Source organism: Pteropus medius, unplaced genomic scaffold (genome assembly GCF_902729225.1).
Source record: "Pteropus medius unplaced genomic scaffold, Ma_sr-lr_union100, whole genome shotgun sequence".
In the NCBI taxonomy this organism is placed as follows: Eukaryota; Metazoa; Chordata; class Mammalia; order Chiroptera; family Pteropodidae; genus Pteropus; species Pteropus medius.
Genome location: NW_024352784.1, coordinates 5,344,899 through 5,365,178, shown reverse-complemented (window position 1 = coordinate 5,365,178; position 20,280 = coordinate 5,344,899). Strand labels below are relative to the sequence as shown.

Genomic DNA, 20,280 nt, shown 5'->3' with positions numbered 1-20,280 from the left:
AAACACGCCAAACTTCTCACCAATCACCAGCCTGTTCCCACTTCCATACCCTTGTGCTCAGTGTTCCCTCTGCCTAGAAGACTCTTCTCTCCTTATCCTGACAAATTGTGCCAACCCTTAGAGAGCCAATCAAGTGTCACCTTCCCTGTGAAGCTGCCCTCAACCTTGACTTGCCCTCCCCCTGCAAACTTCTATGTTCCCTGGGTACTCTGCACACACCATAGCAGGAGCCCTGGGACTGGGGGCTCCTTGATTGTCTCATCCCTCGATGTCCTTTGTTTGTTCTAGGACTTCGTTCAGCTCAGGGATGATTGGAAAATATGAGATGACCTGGGGCACAGAGATTCCATCCCTTGCCCTCTAAAAGTTTATACTCTAGTGGGGAACTGACCCACAAACAGCCTAAGATCTGAAAGGATCAGAGTCCCAAGAGAGGCATAAAGAGCCTACGGCGTCACCAGCTCCAATGGACAATGCCGTGCTTCCCACAGGGGAGTTGGGCAGGCTTTCTAGAGAGGTCAACTTGTGTACTGGGTGAAGAATGAAGAAAATTCCAGGGGCTGAGTGCGGCACATGCAGGCAGGAGGGCTGGGGAAAGGATTCCAGGCTGGCAGAGGCAGACAAGAAGGAAAGCTGGCTGTACTGTGAGGGCCAGGAGTTCAGCTGAACCACCGACCCCAGGAAAAAGTGTAGGAGGGCAGGGCAGCATCTGCCTCATGCTCCATGGTATCCCCCGCCAGCACCCAGCACAGTGCCTGCATAGTGAGTGCATGGTAAGGATTTGTTGGAAGTCGATCTCACAGGATGTGAAGTCTTATACAATTCGGTGGCTCTATTAAGAAAGAGAATGCCAAATTCCTATTATAAATGTAGGCACAAAAGTGAACGTTCATTTGTGATGAGATCAGGAAGCCATGTAACAGAACTGAAGCTGCAGTAGCCTCACTGTTAGTCCTCCTCTGGTGAAAATATAAGGAGGGTGGAAGCTTCTCAGAATGGTGGGGCACCAGGCTGAAAAGGCTAGCCTTTTCTGTCAGCCCCCTGGAGACTCAGGTTCAGAGATGCCTCTGAACCCTCAATCACTCTCCCAGACAAACCGCAGTGACCATGCCTCTGTCATGCTTTGTGGGCCTCTCTGGCCACAAAAAGGCCTGATTCTCCCAGGTCAGGAGACTTCCTCTCCCTGGGAGGGTAGCCAGAGGGCAAATGTGGGCTGTCTGAGAACCCTGTGCTGGTCACCTCCTGGAGACCTTGGGCACTCCTCTCCCAGGCCTCAGGGGCCATGGAAGGTCTGTTCTGAAAGCCTCCTTTTCATTCTGGCCGTCTGACCCGCTCAGGAGGCTCTCGCAGCAGGGGTGGCAGAGAACTGCTCTCTGAGGGCCTCATTCATCTCCTAATGCTGAGGTCTTACAAGGGCCTGCTGGCACTCTGCTGGTTGGGGGTGGGTGGGGACGCACTGCCACGGAGGTGCTCCCTGCCCGTGGGGCCAACTAGACATGAAAGATGTAATTACAGAGCCCTCAAGCTGAGAGATTCCACACTAAAGACAGGCTTCCTAGGGGAGCCCAGGAAGGTTTCTCAGAGGAGGAGACACTTGATTTGAGAAATAGAGCATTCATTCAACAATTATTTACTGAGCACCTACTATGTGCCAGGCTCCAAGGATGGAGCAGTGAAGAGGACAGATGGGCATTTGCCCCAAAGTTTCTTCCCTCAGTCCAGTAGGGAAGTAGGAATGAACTCAGGAGAGAAGGGGACCACTGGCTCCCAGACAAAGGGAAAAGTAGGAACAACCACACAGAAAGAAGAAACTGCATCCTGCCTGTGGATGGCGTGGAAAGAAGTTTGGTACGAGGGGAGAGGGAAGCAACTAGAAGGCGAAGATGGTTGGGTTGGCAGAGAGCAATAATGGAAGGGATAGAATACCAGGCTAGGGATTTAGGACTTGATCATGCTGGCAATTGGGCCCCAGAAGGTTCTAAGCAGAGGGAGAAGTCACAAGGTTTCACAGCATGATTATCAAGCTCAACACATAAGGCAAAATAGCATTCTGCCAGTGCTGAGGCTGCAACCACCAGTGGGAGCTTCCTGGGGCCAACCTCCCCACCCCCACCCCTGGGCTTGGCTAGGAAAGGGCACCCCTTCAGCCTCGACTTCAGCCTCCAGCTTAGCCTCTTCCTTGTTCTTCCAACCAACTTAAAGGCTGGTGCTCTCTAAAGAGGAAATAGGACAGAGTTTCTGGGTCCAGGCCTCACTAAGGACTCCGTCTCGTCATCATGCAGGCCCCACATGATTTGCCTCTTGTGGGCTTTAAATGTTTTCACGCTACCTGGTTTCCCTATAAAGCTCTGTCTTTCCTATAGTAATACCTGGCTTCAAAACTTCCCAGGGCATTCCTTCTGACAACCAGTGAGTCCAGACTCAGGGTCTTTAAGACTAGGGCCTCAACATAATCCTGCTGGGTTCAGGGTCATGAGTAAGATCCCAACAGAGTTCTTGGCCCTTAGAATAAAGTCCGAACTCCCTTCTGCTTGGCTCTACTTGCCTCTCCACGCTTTTCTCTTCCCATCAGTTCTGCTGTCCCTTCCCTGGGAGCTCTAGCCACCCTAAATATGTCTGTATTCTCCAACAAAGCAATGCTGCCCCTCACCTCCAGGGTTTTGCCCAGACTGGCCTCTGCCCAGAGCACTGTTCATTCCTGAGGTTCCCTCCTAACCTAGCTAACCCCTACTTTTGGCTTGAGCTTGCCTGTCACTCCCTCAGGGAAGCCTCTTCTAATGCCCCCCAGAATAGGCCAGGGGTCCCCAGAAGTTTTCTTTCAGACTTCATGCCTTTGTACATGCTGTTTCCTCTACCAAGAATAGCCTTCCCTCTATCCTTTGAAGCCTGATCGGTCTCTGCTAAGTGGCAGCATCTTTTTGCCCTTTTACAGATGAGGAACTAGAGGATCAGAGAGGTCCAGTAACCTGTTGAAAGCCACGCAGTTTTGTCCTAGAATGCGATAATGATGAGTGGATAGAATCCTGTGCCAGCTATATGGTCTTGGGAACATCACTTGACCTCTCCATGCTTTGGTGTCCTCATGAGTGAAATGGGGTACCTACTGCATAAGGTTGGTGTGAGGCTTACAGAAAAGCTGTACAGTGTGGCCTCCATTCCTTCGCTCCCCAGGCCATTTAGTGGCTTTCACATGGCCCCAACAGCACATTCAACGTTCACTCTTTCATTCATCAAAACCCTCCAATACCGGCTTTGTGCCTTACCCTGTGCAGGGTGCTATAAATCAGACAAGGCTCCTGCTCTAAGGCGCTTGGGGAGTGGAGGGTCAGGAGCTGAGGGCAGAAAGTCATTCACACACCTCTCTCTTGACTTCATATTTTTAAAACTGATAACGATGTTCCTCCTCGCGGACGGGGGCTGAAAAGGGGGAAATGCTTATTAAGAAAGACCCACTCTTTATTTTCAAAAACTTATTTTTCACCGCTTTCTGACATCTGAGTATTTCACAGCATCTAACACTCACCTCCTCGCGCTGAGCCCTAGAAGCTGGAGAGGGAGAGTACTGTGAGAGCTGTTTCTCACCACTCTCGAGGGCTGTGCTATCCCTGAAGATTCTACTACCCTGGATAACCCGTCTCGCCTCCACCCGGCTGCTTTCCCTAACACGACCCCTGTTCCTATCCCATGACACGCCCCGGTCCCAGACAGATCGGTTCTCTTCACTTCTCCTTCCATCCGGGTCCCCACGTTACCCTCCCTACCGCTCCGCTCTTTAAAACCGCGCAACCCGCCTGCACTGCCAGGTACTCAGCCTCACATCTCCACTGTCCGCCCCGCCCCCTCCGAGGTAGAGTCCGCGTTGCGCAGAGCTCCGCTCTTTTCCCACTGTCCCATTGGCTCCTGCCGCCTGACGGCGCGGGGCAGGGAGGGAATCTGGAGCGCGCCCCGCCCCTTGCCCCCGGGCCGGGCGAGGGGCGGGGTCTCGGGCTGACTCCGCCCCGTTCGGGCGGGGCGGTGCTGGCCTGCTCTCGGGCGCTGGGCGGCGCTGCCTCGGCTGGTCTCGGCTCCCGCCCCGGCCGCAGCTCCTGTGGGGGTAGGCGACGGGAATGACAGCGGTTGGGGTGGCGGCGGCTGCAGCGCGGAGCTGAACGAGCGGCGTGCGAGCCGGGAGAAGAGGAGGAAGTAGAGCCGCGGTCCGGAGCTCGGGAGTCAGCCGCCGCACCGAGGTCCGCCCCATTTTTCAGAGCGAGCAGAGTCCGGACCTAGAAAGACTTCTCCGTCGAGCTCCGGCCGCGGCGGCTCCTCGCTGGCGTCCTGACCTGCCCCGATTGCCCTGGCCCCGGGTTCCGCGCCCGGACCCTCTCAGCCCTGCGGTCCGGGGCACCGTGGACGGGACGCTTGGAGCCCCCGACCCTGATCCAGTGCACCTGGGCGAGACTCTCCTGGCCCACCATACCGATCCACGGTTGCGGGCTCGTTCCCAGCCTTTCTATAGTGTGTGTTGGAGCCCCCAGCCCTCCGTCCGGGGTTAACGCAGGGTGTCCCCAGGGCCCCGATTGAGAGCTAAGGAGCCCAGACAACCCCCAGACTCTGTTAACCCAAGACCCGGACCTCCAGCTGCCTCCGACACGGTGCTGCTTCGCCCAGGAAGCCCCGGCCCGGGTCCAGCGCCCCGTGAGCGGTCCCACGCGGGCTGGACAGTCTGACAGAACCGAACCGGGGTGGTGCTGTGAGCTGAAGTTGCCACCTTCCTGCTGTCCCAGGCGAGGGGCGAGGGGCTTGCCCCAAAGAGAACACGGGCCCTTCTGCCCCGGCGGCTGGCGAGAGCCGAGAGCTGCAGGTGAGAGAGCCCCGGATGCCGGGGCTAGGGCAGCCTCTTGCCGGATCCGGCAGAGTGGGGGCCAGTTGCGGGGGTATGCTGGGCACTAGCTGAGGCTGAAACTGGCTAGGAGGGGGCGCGGGAAAGTGGGGCAGGGAAAAAACGGGCACTTATCGAGCGCCCATTGTGTGCGAGTCCACGCCCCACCCTTGTGCAAGTGGTCCCTCACTAAGGCTCACTAAGGCTCCGTGAGATAAAAGGTGTCGTGTACTGTTATAGGCGCTTACGGATGAGTAAACTGAGACTCAATGGGGTTAAGTGACCCTGCTCGTTTATTCTAGGGTGAGATAGGTTGGAGACGGAAAGAAGCAGAAAATGAAGAGTAAAAGAGAGGAAGGCAGGAGGTGGGGGAAGGGTCAAGGTGGGGCCACGGGGGTATTCTAGAGCTGATCTTGAGGCTGGGGAGGTGGCTTTTCCTGACCTCTTTCTCTCCAATCCATGGCTGTGTCACCTCCCAGGAAAGGTGACCCAAAGTTGAGGGCAGAGGTAGGAAGCTTCCCACTTCACAGTTCCCCTCCCTATGGGCCCAGGACTGGAGAGCAGCAGCCCTTGGCCCTTGCTTGCCCCGCTCCAGGATCTTTGAGGCACTCCGGAGGTCCTGAGACGCTGCTTATCTGTTGAGGAAACTCACTGTAGACGTCACCAAGTCAGAACCCATCAGAGCTGGAGGAGATGAGGCCCCTTAGCACTCACCCAGCTCACATCTTTCACATTACTAAGGGGCCTCAGTGGGGAAGTGCCAATTATCAGAGGTCCTAAAGCTGCCAGTGAGTGGTCCCACCACAAGTGTACTTGAGAAAACCTTCCCAAATATCTTTCAAGGTATTCACACCCCCTCCCCAGTTAGCATCTTCTGGGTGGGTAGTTGGGGTTTTCCCACCCATGATTTGAGGTCAGGGTGACCACATATGAAGCTGTTGTGAGAGTCTCTGTGGTTGGTGCTGGGGCTCAAGACATGCCAGCAGCCCCATAGCCTTTGGCCCAGACTAAAGGTTGACCTTAGCCTCTCCTGGGCAGAGGAACCTGCGAGACACCTCTGGCCCAGGAGGGGAGGGCTTGCTCTAGGTTTCAAGGTTGGGGCTGCCAGGGCTGGGTGCACAGTCTCAGATGTCTGGATTCCCAGGTAGGGGGCTCTTTCTGCTACTTACCGCCCTCCTGACCGTGCAGGGAGAGGGGTGTTGTGAAAGAGGATTTGCCTGGACTTTGTAGGCTCTTGTTCTAGGTGGGGAGGGGGAGGGGATATGGCCTTGGTCTGAGTCCTGTGGCCTTGGCTGAGACTAGTTAACCCCTGTCGTGCCTGGCTTCCTGGAGTCTTGGGGAAACCACCTTGGAAAGCCCCTGGGAGGTGGAGGATGGTGGAGAGGTCTGCTGATGGCTAGAAGCTTAGTCTCTGGGGGTGGAGGGATAAGGGAACTGCAAGAGAAGGTGACTGAGAGGCTTGGGATTCCACCTACCCCCTAATCCTTAGCGATTCAAATTCTCATAATAATCCCTGCCTCTAAACAGAGTCCTCTTTGATGAGATAATTTCACACCTATGATCTCATTTCATAGTATGATGGAAAGAACCTCAAGCATGAGGCAGAACAGTGTTGGGGAGCCACCTGGGACTTCTCAGATGCATTCATGGTGCCCAGCCTCACCTATAAAATGGGGTCAAGGCAGATGTATGTTACCCATTCAGATAATGTGGCCATCATATCCAGCAGACTGTCAAGTGCTAAAAGAGTTTTTTGTGTTTGCCAAGGCTGGGCTTGTTATTGATGGCTACCTTGTAATGGGAAACTGAGGTTCAGGGGTGAAACCACTTGCCCAGGGCCTTTGTGTTTGCTTCAGGAACTGTTTGTTTGGGTGCCAACTGCATACCAGATGCCCAGAAGTTACCCAGATGGAAAAGGCAGTGTGATCACTAGCTCACAAGTGGGTGAGCTAAGTGGCATGGGCAGATAATGATGAGACAGACCAGGTGGGCATGAATCTGCTCTACCTCCCACTGGCCATGTGGCCTTGCACAAATCACTTCACTCCTTGGAGCCCCAGCTTCTCTATAAATTAGAATTCCTCCTTTATGAGGTTGTTGTGAGGACTGAGATATAAATATACAATGGTTGGCCAAATATCTATTTCCTTCCCTATAAGGAAAGGAAGCTTGAATTTTGACTAGAAAATCTGGGAAAATTCTCAGACTTGCCTTAGATTAGAATGCAGACTACTGTTGCAGGCACACACACCTGGGTTTACTCAGCTGGGAATCCTATGTGGGTCAGGCTCCCCTGTGCTACCTTCCTGGTCTCATAGCCCTCTAAAATCTGCTTGAGGACCCTGGCGAGGGGCTCTGGATCCTGACTCTCCAACCCCAGGGCCAGGATTGTGGGGAGCTGGTGTTCATTCACTTAGGCTCATTGTCTGGCTTCCCTTGGGCACAAAAGTGCAGTGAATAATTTATGGGTCTCCTCATGCTGGGAGGCGGGCTCAAGGAAATTGCTCTATGCTTAGCCAGCCCTTGATCCCACCCCCTACCCCCAGGAGGTGGGTAGTTCCTGTTAGGGCTATAAGAAGTCTTGGATATGGTGGTGAGGGAGAGAGGACCAGAAGAAAGTGAGCTATATTATTAACTCTGGCTCTCTCCTGTTGGCGGGCCAGGTGAACCCGTAGAAAATAATGGAAACCAAGCTAGCTGAGTTAGGGTCAAACTGTGGGCCTCTGATTCCAAATAGGTGATGAGATGTGGCAGAGAGAGGCCCCTTGAAGACTGGAGTAACTCTGGAAGGCTTCATCAAGGAGGAAGGTGTCCAGGCTGGAGCTGGAGGCAACCTGATGTAGACAGTAGGGGTCCTGACACCAGTTCCAGGCTGTGCCACTTACTCACTCTGAGATTATGAGCAAGACACCTAATCCTGCCAGGTCATTTGCTCCTTTACAAAGTGGGGGTAGTTATGGGTGACTGTCGGGTCATATATATATAAAACACATGGCAAGATAGGTACTTAGTGAAAGGGTGCTTCAGTGTGAACATGAACCATGGAGTGGGTCGAGAGTGGGGGAGTGGGATGATCTGTAAGCAGAGAACCGGGGAGAACTCTGGGGTAGTGATGCTGGGGTCTGTGGGGTCAGCGAGGGGTGTGGAAAAGAGGGGTGGGTAGAGGGCCTTGAAAGTCAGACAGAATTCACAGTTCAGAAAATGTCATGGAGTGCCCACTCAGAAACCTGCGTGGCTCCTTCTTGCCTGTAAGATGGACGCCAAGCCCCTTTGTTGTGTATTCGAGGCCTTGCTCATTATAGCCACTACATGGACCCCTGGCTAATTGTTCATAAATGTCTCCAAAAAACACCACATGTGGCCCTATTGCTGCCCCTATGCTTATGGGGTTCCTCCTGTCAGAAACACCATCCTTGCCTCTTTTCTGCTCACCTCCCCACCTGTTAAGGCCCAACTCAGTCATTACCCAAGAAACATTCTTGACTTAACTCTCTGGTCACACCCCCTCTGAATCTTTAACACTTCACAGTAATAGTAATAAATGATATCTGCCATTGCATCATATTTTATAGTTCATAGAATGTATCCACATAGTCATTAATAATACTGTGATGATGATGTTAACAACAACTAAAGCTTTGACTACTTATTATGAGCCAGACACTGCTAAGCTCTTTATGGACACTCATTCACAACTCTGGGAGGTAACTATTGTCATCTCCCAGAAACTGGGGCTCAGAGAAGTACATTGTCTTGCTCAAGGTCACACAGCTAGACAATGGGGAGTGAAGAGTGAAGTCTGTGCTCCTCTCTGCGACTAAACAGACAGCTTGACAGCTTTTAGAAGGTATTCTGTCTCCTCAACTCTGCCTAAGTACCTTGAGAGCATATTTAGCATGTAAAAAACCTAGAAATGAGTCTTCTTAAGGCTAAAAAAAAGTGTTGGGGTGAGCTCGGGGCCCCGCAAAGAAACCGTGGCTGGGCATCTAGGGCCCTGGGTCCCTGTACTGGCTGGTTGTGTGATTTGGGGTGAATCAGGCCCCTTCTGTGATCCTGTTTTTTCACAGGTGAGTGAGTGGGGTGGTGGTGTCCGAGCTCCCGGAGCTCCAACTTCTGCAGTGTCCTTTGTGACCCTGGAAGGTAGAGGAGGAGACCACAGCATCAGGGCCAGAGGATGTGGTATGGCGGGCGGCTGTGATTCTTGGCCTAGTTGCTGTCTGGGCCAGCAGGCTCTGTAGTTAGCTGCTGCCTTTTCTGAAGAAGGGCGGTGCCCTGGGTTGCTGGCAGCATGGTCATTAGCTGTGCAGAGGAGACCCTGTGATTGGGAGCCGGCTGGGCCAGGCCAGGTTGGCAGTGTTGGAGGCAGGCTGGCCTGGACACAGCAGGGTCATTGGCAGGGCAGCTGGCAGGGCAGCTGCTGCTCCTTCCTTTGCAGCCTCCAGGGCGGTGGCAAGTTCCCACTGGGCACCAGAGCTTTGTAGGCCAAGGCGTGACCTGTCCTCCTGTTGTGGTGGTCATGGGCGTGGAGCAGTGAGGAATCTAGCCAGGCTTGAAGATGCCTCTTCCTAGAAGCTTCCAGGACTCTTCCCAAGCAGGAGGAATCCAACCCTCCTCTGCAGATCCATACCCTTCGCTCACTGACTATGGTGTGTGAACTGGGGCTGTGTAGGTCAGCTTTCCTTGCCAGACAGAACTAGATTCTATACCACCAAAGTGCCTGGCAGCACGCCTGGCACAAAGTGGCAACCCCCACAGGAGAGGCAACGTGATCCGCCCCTTGGGCAAGTCACTCAATCTTTGTACTTGTAAAATGGGGCTGATAATAAGTGCTTTGGGGGTTAAATGGGATGAAGGGAGGGAGGTACTCTGTCAGCCTGAGTCCACATGCCTGTCCTCTTGGTAGCCTCATGAATGAGTGACTCAGGAGGAAGCTGATTAAAGAGTCCAGCTAGTGATGCCAGGAAGGAGGGTGTGCCAGGTGGCAGGGAGGACTTACCAGAGGAGGACCCTTTGCTGTCTGGGGAGGACTCTGTCAGACGGGATTTGCATACCTGCGATTCCTACCGCCTTCCTAGTGAGCAGGCAGTTGAGAGACATGGAAGGCTTCAAGCTAAGTTTAGAGCTAGGAGTGGGATATCCAGGGACCTGGTTATTCTCAGGCCTTAACAGCAGGAATGACCCAGGTGGGAGGAGCCATCTGGGTCCTGTTCAAAATGTAATATGATTGGAGATTTTGGTCTGTGGGGGAAGCAGACATTAAACAAGTAAACACACAGCTACAGAACTTCCAAATTGTGAAGAGTGAGCTCCTGAGGTGGGGGCGGACCCCATCATTGTCTGTGGATGGTAGTGCAGAGTAATGCTTAAATCACAGCCCGAAAGCAAGCACTAGCCGTGTGACTTGGGCAAATGATTTAACCTCTCTGGGCCTCATTTCTCCATCTGTAAACCAGGACAATTATAGCACCTATTTCATAAGATTGTGATTAAACTGAATTATACATATAAAGCACTCAGAAAAATACCTGGTACTAATAAGCATTCAATGCATGTTAGCTGTTTTTGGCTGTATCTCCAGCATCTAGCAAAGCGCCTGAAAGAGAACAGGTGCTCGAGAGGGGCGTATGGAATGAATGCCAGGGAAAGGGCAGCTGCTTTGTGCAATGAATGGATGGGCGGCCTAGATGGGAGGACATAGAAACAGTGACAACACAAAATGTGATAGAATGGGGCAGGGAAGGCCAGGGGCTGGGGTTATCCAGTACTGGATGGAGAGGGAGTCAGGAAAGGCCTCCTAGAGGTGGTGCTCCTAGAGCTGAGTTTGAAAGTATCATTTAACACATGCGTACACCTGGCACTGCCGTGAGGTCAGTGCTAGGAATGAGCTCAGAGGATAGTGGTTCCTGTCTCGGCATAGCGGACCGGGGTAGAACTTGGGCAGCCCCCAGCTCTGTTGGACTCCACAAGCCCCCTTCTTCCCACCACCTCACACTGTCTCGCCATCTGTGATATTCTGCTTTGAGGGCACAAGGAAGGCAAGAAGGTAGGTGTGGGGAGGAAGTATGGGCTGTTGTCTGAGCATCCCAGCTCTTCCTAGGTCTGGGACCAAATCTCCTACAGAAAAGAGTAAACAGGCCTTGCTCGGGAGTTCTTTTATATTCTTGCTCCCAAGGCACACCCGCCAGCAGAGGTGGTCTTCCAACATTGATCCTGCAGCTGTTTAGTTGTGAATGAAAAGACTATTAAAAAAAAGTCATGAAGAATTCCTCTCACCCTCCCACCCAGGAGGCTCAAAAAAAAGTTTTCTTCCACTGACAGGGGAGCCAGGACCCCCTAAGTATCTTAAAGGAGGTCACCCCAGAGGCACCCTGAAGTCAGAGTCCCCTTGCGCTGCTTGCACTTGTGGCTAGCTGTAGAGCCTTGAGGACACAACCTTTTCCCTTATATTTTGCCTGTTTTTTTACCCCTCCTGTACAATGGGACCAGAGTAGTAAAGCCCTTGTCTCCTTCAGAAGGTGTGTAGTTGGGAAGCTTGTGAGGTAGGAGAGGCTATAGTAGGCATCCGGGCCCATGGCTTTCAAACTTTGCTGTACACATTAGAATCATTGAGGAAACTTTTAAAAGTCCTACCTGGGCCCCACACCACAATCCAGGGCAAGACCCAGGCATCAGCTGTTTTTAAAGCACCCCAGGTAATGTCTCAGTGGGCAGCCAAGACTGAGAACCACCAGCTGCCTTTTTGAGGCAAGCCTCCTACAGCATCCCCAGGATGATACCTGCACATCTCATGACAAAGAGCCTATTGCTTCCAGGCCACTCCCTCCTCTGTGGCACTGCTCTCCCTGAACCTCCCTGCCTAGAGAAACGGGAGTGGAAAAACTTTATAGTCCTGTACACGTGGGTTCCAGCAATCCTCTGCTCTCTGCTTGGGTGTCTTCTCTGAGCCTTGGTGTCCTCATCCGAAAATAGAAGTAACAATAATCTCTCTCCAAAAGGGCCGTAGAGATCAAACAAGGCCATGCACAGAAAGCACTTGCACAATGCCTGACACATTTATCAGCAGTGTACAGTAGATGGTCGCAGACAGAGGCAGAGCCAGGCTGGACTCAGACCCTGGACTTCCCATTGCAGTGCTGTACCTCCTGCCGTCACCACCTGAGGCTGGGTCTCGGAAATGATGGCTGGTGGGGGAAGGGATCAACACCCAGTCTTGGAGCCCTTCCCTGTCTCCCTTGTCTCTAAGAGATAAGACAAGACAGCAAGCATTTTGTTTTGCTTGGTTTTGTTTTAATGGCCCAAGAGTTTGGCTCTCCTTAACAATGAAGCCTTGTCTGAATCTGCTTGTTTTTCCAACCAGATACCCATTTGCACCACCCGCTTGGGGCCCTGTCCCACCTGGGAGAACTGAAAAATGTCAGAGATTTTTTTTTTTTTTTAATCTAGAGGAGGAGACTGGGGAGACACTGGAGGCCTCTGTCTGGCTCTCACCAATAATTGACCCCACTTAAGTTAGCTGCCTCTGTAGGAAGCTAGTTCACTAAAATTATTTCAAGGTAGTTACCAGGATGGGTTTTGGAGGCAGAAAAACTTTTGTTTGAGTTCTGGCTTTGACACTTACTGGCAATTTGACCCTGGGCAAGTCGTTTCAGTTTCTTTAGCACCAGTTTTTTTCTTCTGTAAAATACATATGTAGGATGTATATCCTTGGGTTGTGCTGAGAAGCGAGTGAAGTGCTTGGTGTGTAAAACTCAGTGCCTACCATATAGTGAGCACTCAGAAACTGTCCAGGATCATCCTCATTAGGCACTGAACTCTGCGCCTGCCCCTCCCTTCACTGGCCGGGTCCTGTTCCCAGTCCACTTCACGTGCTTGGTCAGGCCCAGGCTGAGACAGGGGAGGCCTGGGCATCCCTGCAAACTCCTCTTCTGTAATCACTTGTTTCATATGTATTTAGAGGAGGCCCTGAGGGCATTTGGCGGCCTTGCTTGGCTTCCCCTGCTCTGGCCCAGCCAGAGAGGGTATGTCCACCCAGGATAAACTGCTCTGCCAATAGGGGTGTAGCAGATGAACAAAGGAGAGTACAGCACCAGGGCTAGCAGCCCCTGGGAGCAGTTATGGCCCAAGCTGAAGCTGCCTGGGGAGAAAGTGGTCAGCTCTGTGGACAAGGGCTGTGGCCTATAGTAGAGGGAACCAGTCAGCCCAGGGGGCCTAGCAAGGGAGTAAACCCAACTATCTCCTTTCCTCCATTTTCCCATGGGGACTTCTCGTTAGGTGAACCTACCCAGAAGCCAGAGGCATGGAGCTCAGTGCAGTCCATTGAGATCAACCTCCAGGACCCAAGGCAGGTGGGAGAGTGGATCTGGAAAGGCAAGCAGGAGACATTCCTTATTCTGTCATTCAGAAACCAAGGAGTCCTCAGGATTCACTCTCCTTAGAATGCAGTTTAAGGATCATGTATTGTTCCTTGGGCAAATAGGGTCTCCGCCCCCACCCCAAATATAAGCCAAAGCATTCTAACAGCCATAGTCCTCTCCAGGAAAGGGGTTCTGGAGTACCTTGTCTTTTTATCTCTGCCTCTCCAGAGGTGCCCTAGCATCCCTTCAATATTGGTGCCCAGGCACCTGCCCACCATTCTCATCGTTTTGTCTAGCTCTGCCCCCACTGGTCCTCAAAGGACCTGGATCTGAATTTTCTCCAGCCTGATTACCTGAACAACCTGTGTTTCTGTCCCTCTTAAGCAGGCAATGTAGAATAGTGGTTAGAACACAGGCTCTGAAACCAGACTTTCTCCTGAAATCCTGACTCCACCATCATATGGCTGAGAAACTATATAGTGTGCCCTTTGATCTCTCTGTGCCTTGGTTTCCTCATCTTTGAAGCAGAGATAACAGAATACTTCTAGGGTTGTTGTGAAGACTAAAAGAGTGTCTCAGTGTTAGGTGCTTAGGATGGTGCCTGGCGAGCAAGAAGTGCCCAGTAAGTGACAGCCTTCACCATCATCACAAATAATACAGTCAGAGCCCAGAACAAACAGTGCATGGCTGGACCATCAGTGAAAGGATGGAGACTGTCGCTGCTCTCAGTCTAGATTCTGATCCAGTGACAAGGTTGTGACAGTTCCCACAGCCTTGCTACATTGTGGACACTTACCTGTCAGCCCTTCCACCCCCAACCCCCACCCCCATCCTCTCCTGCAAACCATGTCATGTGAGAAGTGGGCTCTCGCTCTATCAAGCTGCAGTTGCCCCATCTATGAAAGAAAGCAGTTGAACTAGATGTTCCCAAGTTCTTCCCCCAAGTCTATGCTGGGAGCTGGGAAGAAGAGGACTCAGGTTGTTCCAGCTGTGGAGGAGCCCTGGATGGAGGCTGGGGATAGATGGGAGTGGTCAAGGCACAGTCTACTTCTCTTCCTCATGGGCCAGGCTGGGCAGCCTTGAGAGTAGGATACAAGCAAAACACAGGAGCTCGGAGGAGAATGAGAGGAATTGAGGAGGCTTCATGGAGAAGGGGGCATTTGAAATTAGTCTTGAAGGTAGGCTAGGACTTTACTGGTCCAAATTGGACAGGAGAGGCATTGTAGAAAGGGGGAAGAGTAAGCATGAGGCAAAGAGGCATGGCCCTAGGGCTGTAGTGGGGAATGGGGCGTCCAGCACTCAGGGTGCACAGCAAGTCCTCGAAGGTAGAGTGATATGGTAGGAAATATGCAGTTTCTAGAATTGGGCTGGCCTAGGTTTGAATCCTGGCTCAGTTTCTTCTTGGTTCTTTGGGCAAGTCGCTTGCCTTTTCTGACCCTCCATTTTCCTATCTGTAGGATGGGGGCAAGCCCTCCTAGGGCTGGGTGTCCATGACATGCAATGTGCTGAGTGTGTCTGGAGGAGTGAGGCTGCCTCTCCACCCTGGGGCTACAGAGAAGTTAGGGACCCAAGGGGTCTGCCTTGGTCCATGCCTCCTCCCTCAAATTAGGCTGCAGGCGGCTTGGTAGGTGGCCTTGCCAGGGAAAGCTTTATCTCCAGAATGGAGCAAAGGTCACGGGTAGGCTGGTGTCGGGTGAGCTCAGGTGCCTCAGCCAAGAGCTGACTCTGGTGTAGCCACCTTACGTTCTCTCCTTAGAGCTGGCCAGCCGTCGGCATCTTGGGGGATCAGCCCTGGGCCCACGTCAGCCTCTGATCCCCAGAATAGGCCATGCTGCCCTGAGCTCAGGTGGGCTGCAGGAGCCTACAAAGACCAGGTAAGGGGAGTTTGGGGCCAGGCAGGCCACGCAGGCATTGCTGGGCCAACACCATAGGGCCCGCGATGTGGGAAATGGGGAGATATATTGGGGCGCACTGCATGGAAAGCCCCGGTGAAGCCCCCAGAGAATGGTGTCTTGAGGGCAGCTGGGCAGGCCTACCACTGAGCACTCCCTCTCCTCCCCCACAGGAATGCTTTGGCATCTCCAGCAGCTCACCCCTGGGCATCTTAGGAGGACCCATAAGATGCCCGTGGTGGCTTCTCAGAGGCCTTCCTAAGAAGAGAGGTGTGTGGTCTTCTCAGTCAGTCCTGGCTTTGAAGCCTAGCACTGCCTTTTGTTAAGTGACGCTGAGCAAGTCACTTAACCTCTCTGAACCTCGGTTGTGTCCCTATAAAATGAGGCAGTAACATTTATACCTTCTATGTCTGTTTTGAAGCTAAAAATGACATAATGGGTAAGAGAACATCTCGTATTTTAGAGGAGACTCTACAACCACCCTCATCCTGCTCCCTTTCTGTGTGTACTGTCCATTTTTAATGCCACCTCAGGAAGTTCTTTCTTAAGTCTAACTTAAGTCCATTATTCTGGAACTGGAACTGCCTTCCTCTTGTTGACTGAGTTCATCCTCTTTATGAATGTGCTCCATCAGTACCTGTAGTAAGGCAGGGAATGGAGTGACTTGGATGTCCTTTTTCACCTTGTGGCTTTGGGTCCTAGCTATCAACGGCCAGCACTTCCTGACCAACGTGGAGTGGGGGTGGCATGTCATCTTTACTGTTCACACTTGCTTCATCCATGCTCCAAAGGGATGACCCTAGGGCAATGAAGAGAGTCCTGGGCTGGGCCTAGAAGGTATGAGTCCCAGCACCCACTTGACCCGTGGCTTGCTGTGTGACCTGAAGCCAGTTAGCAACCTCTCTGAGCCACAGTAGGCCTGTGAGGATGTCTGTGCCCTGGAGCCCAGTCTCTTCAGTGAAAATGTATTCAGTTCAGCTGGAAGACCCTTTACCTCCCCAACCTTGGCCCCAGCCAGTCTGGGAATCCTGCAGATTAATGTCCTGCTGCTAGCTGCTGGTGGTAGGAGCTGGGTCCAACTCAGACCAGGGCTTCCAAGGGCAGGCAGTGAATTGGGATTCCTGGTGGGTGAAATAGTGCCTTCCTCAGACCAGGGATTTTGAGAGCCTGGATCTCCTTCTACCCACCCAGCTAAACTCATCCAACTTAAGGTCAGGTGTGTCCCTCATTGGAGTTCCTCTCTTCCCGTGTGAAATGTGCTTTAATCCCTCATTTTGTTGGTGAGAAACCGGGGCCATGAAGAGATGAGACGATTGGCCCGAGGTCCCACAGTTGTCAGTGGGGAGCAGTAAAGGAGCCTCCGTGGCACCAGGGCTAGCCTATGCCATCGGGGAGGACAGGGGAGCCAGGTGGTTATGAGCTGGACAGTTTCTGGTATGGGAGGGGGCCCTATGGGCTGTGGGTGATTAACTGGGTCCCTTTCCCTGGGAAGAAGTTGGCTAAGGAACTCAGGAAACGGAGCGATCAGGAACCCAGGAGTTCTGGGTTGCAGCCAGTTCTGAATGCACCCATGAACTTCAGTGTTTGGTTTCAGGGAGGAATCAAGACTTCTTTCTTGTTGGCTTTGGACACATAATAGTTTACCTTTATAAAGTGTTTTGATATCCACGAACTCACTGAATTTTCATGGCAATCTGTGAGAGACGGCATGGGACTTATTTGGGAAGGCAAGGGGAGGGTGAGCTCTGGAATTGGACAATCTGGAGTTAAGTTCTGGCTCTTACACCAACTCTGCCCTCAGGCAAGTGAGTAACCAGCTGAGCCTCAGTTTGCTCATCTATAAAAGGGACAATCATTCCCTACAACAAATAGCAATAGCTGTCTCTCTGGCTGTGCATTTTAGATGAGATAAGATCTGTAACCACTGGTCCAGTGCCTAGTACAACGTAGTAGTTTTCTTGCTTTTTATTATTAGCCCACTTTACCAACGGGAAGGTGGAGGCTCACAGAAGGAAGATGACTTGCCTGAGGTCATGTAGTAGTTCAACTTGCTCCTCCAGACATTCTGTCTGTGGCTTTTTTCTCCAACACCTTCCTCTCTGTCCTTGAGTGACCAAATGACCCAATACCTCATTTACTCAGTCTTTGATGCACGGTGCTGTTTGAAGAGGCCTTGTGCCCCCACCCCCTGCCTAACCACATTTGCCTGGCACACAGTAGGCACTTAAAAAATGTCCTAAAAACAGATAGATAGATAGATAGACAGATAGACAGATAGATAGATAGATAGATAGATAGATAGATAGATAGATAGATAGATTGATTGATTAGACAGACAGACAGATAAAATGTTTGTCCTATGCATGACTATGTTGATGAGTTGGTGTAAAAATATAAGAAGTATTTTTCCAGACAGCTAAAGCTTATGACCTTAAGCCTTCCTTCTGCTCACTGTCCCCTTTAAAAACAACCATTTAAACGATTTGCTTGGAAACCTTGTGAAAAGGTTTGATCATTTCCTTTCCCTGCACAATGCTGACACAGTTAACCTCTCAGGATGGGCCTTGGGAACACTGACTGCTTTGCTGGGAATGCTGAGACCTGTTGGCCCCCGCACCCTGTGACCCTGGACTGCTGCACCTGTTCAATAGTTTCTGCCTTTGCCAGTTTCTAGCTCTTCTCATCCTGACCCTTCAGTCTGCTGCCCACAGACCCGCCTCCAGCAGCCCAGAACCAATTTTTTCTCCCCTCCTGCCTGTGTGTGTGTGTGTGTGTCCTTCCTAATCTGCTGCTTCTATGAGTTGGGGACTGGGAGATACGGGACAAATGAGCTTGTTAGAATCGATTCATTCATTTATACCTGCTCAACCAGTTATTGTTGATCCTGGGTCTTGCTAGGGATTGATCTACCCATCCACCCACCCATCCATTCTGCTTGAGGACCTCTGCAGTGGCTTATGATCAGTCAAAACATGATCACACCCTCCTAGAAGTGCAGGCAGAGAAGTAATGATGTATATAGCAAATGCCAGCACAGGACTTTACAATTTATAATCCGCCTCTGTTTGCATCACCGCAATGATTCTTCACAACGGCTCTGAGAATAGCATTATCTCTATTTAGCAGACAATGAAAGCAGAACTCAGCAGGATTTGGTCCCCTACCTAGTGGGCAGTAGCGAGCACAGTATTGCAATTGGAACTCAGGTCTCCCGCCTGGCCTGTTACCTCTTCTGTGCACCATTTGTGAGCTGTATGATGCCTCATTCATTTTCTGTTTCTGTCACAAAGGATTGCTATTGGTGGCTTAGATCAGACCTCTGCCTCTGTAAAATGGTCAGTGCAAGGAAATGTGGCCTTGGCTGGGTGCCACAAACACCCTTCAGTGCACATACCTTGTCCTGCAGTGGACCTGGGCACACCATCTAGTAGTCCACACTTCTGAGACTGTATTCTGAGGGGCCCTAGTTCCCTGGGATGGTATCGGGTCCTAGGACACATGGGGATAGAGTCCGGAAATGCTAGGTTGCATAAGTCACAGCAAGACTTCTCAGGGTCTTTAATGTATCAGTATGAATTAGGGATCCCTGACAGGTGGTAGTACAGTGTGCAGCCAGCCTTTCTTAAGCTTGTTTGAACATGTAACTAACTCCTTTGTCACAGAGAGTGGTCTGGGACTAATAGTCTAGAGAAAACATTTTGGGGAGAGCTGATTAGGAAACCCTCACTTTCCCATTTTGCACACAGAAGCCTCCAGCTAAAGCTTCTTTCTTGCCTAGGGCTCTTTGCATTTTGAGAGGATCACAGGGAGCAGAATTTAGTCCCAGGAAAGAACTGATAATAATGGTGGAGTTTCAAGCAGCTCAAGAAAGTAGAAGGTGGAGATATTTTTATTCTTTCATCCACCAAATGAAGGGATCTCAGACATCTACTGTGTGTCAGGCACAGAGCCAACATTTGGAAATGCCAAGAGGCATCTGACTAAGAACCTTCCATTTCATTTCCCCGTGCCACTAAGGGTTTTTAAAGAAAGACAAATATAAGCCTTAAAAGGAAGAAGTAATTTTTAAAAATTGTTCTGGGTCTTTGTGGTGGGTGGATGTGCAACACGTTTTACTCAACTCAGCTTGCTTTAGTCCAGGTCCTGGGGAATGTGCTGAGCTGGTTCCAGGAACAATTAACCTGGGCAGAGTGCATAGATGATGTAAGGGAGGTCAGGAGTGTGGGGAGGCCCTGAGGAGGGAGGGAGGAGGGAGACAGGGAGACTTGCCCTGGGATCAGCCTGAGCTGGGGGTGGGGGCGGAGGGAGGAGAACTTGAGTGAGCTCCCAAAGAGGGCAGAGGTTACCAGTTGGGGGTGGGGGGCGGACAGGCTCTGGCCAGCTGAGAAGGACATTCCTAGAAGATCAACACAGATCAAAAGTAGAGAGGTGACAACAGGTGGATTACATCTTCAGGACACTGTAAGGAACCTGGGGTGACAGGTGCAGAGGGAGGAACAGGAGGGTCTTTGGAGATTGGCTGATGTTGGCTGGGGCAGATCATGAGGTTCCAAACACTGGCTGAGTGGGTGCCCACCTGACTAGGCGTACTTTGGAGGCCAGACTGTGTCACATTCACCCTCAGTGTCCCCAGCTATGGCTGGCACTTAGTAGGTTTGTGGACTGACTAGACTCTTTCACTGTGGGACCTTGGACGAGTCCTTTTCCTTTCTGGACCTTGAGTTCCTCATGCTCATGCTTGGGCAAGGTGACCTGGCATGTCCCTTCTAGCTCTAAAGGGCTCTCAGGAATTCTTGCATGCGTGTAGGGAAAGAACAGACTATTTCTTCCCGAGGCTCCATGTTCACTGGGCTGCCCTGGTGGATCCTGGGTTGGGGGCAGGACGTTTGTTGGGGCGGCAGTCAGTCTTGCTCTGCTGGTTGAATTCTTTCTCTCTTCTTCAGCAGTTGGCCCTCTGAGATCAGGATGAAATGCCCTGGTGTCCTTGCTGATGGCTCTTCTAAGGCCCCAAACTGTGATTTGGGGGAGAGGGGTGTGGAGTCAGGCTGGGGTTGAGGGTTTTGTGCAGATAGCAGCTTGGTGAAGGGCAGGAAGTTCTTCCTTTTCAGTGAAAGTGGGTAAGTTACTTAACCCCTGAGCCTGTTTCCTCAAGTATAAAATGAAGACAATAGTAACT

The 20,280-nt window shown here is 51.8% G+C and overlaps 1 protein-coding gene across 8 annotated transcripts in view; it reads left to right on the top strand.

The window, feature by feature from the left end:
* The first annotated feature begins 4,027 nt into the window (after positions 1-4,027).
* GDPD5 (glycerophosphodiester phosphodiesterase domain containing 5) overlaps positions 4,028-20,280 on the top strand; it is an 85,553-nt gene continuing 69,300 nt past the window's right edge. For 3 of the 8 annotated variants that reach the window (XM_039848066.1, XM_039848072.1, XM_039848062.1), the window contains exon 1: positions 4,030-4,840. The gene's annotated coding sequence lies outside the window, so the exon portion shown is untranslated. Of the gene's footprint in view, positions 4,841-20,280 lie in introns of all 8 variants that reach the window. The other 5 variants (XM_039848071.1, XM_039848069.1, XM_039848067.1 and 2 more) reach the window with 4 other exon arrangements.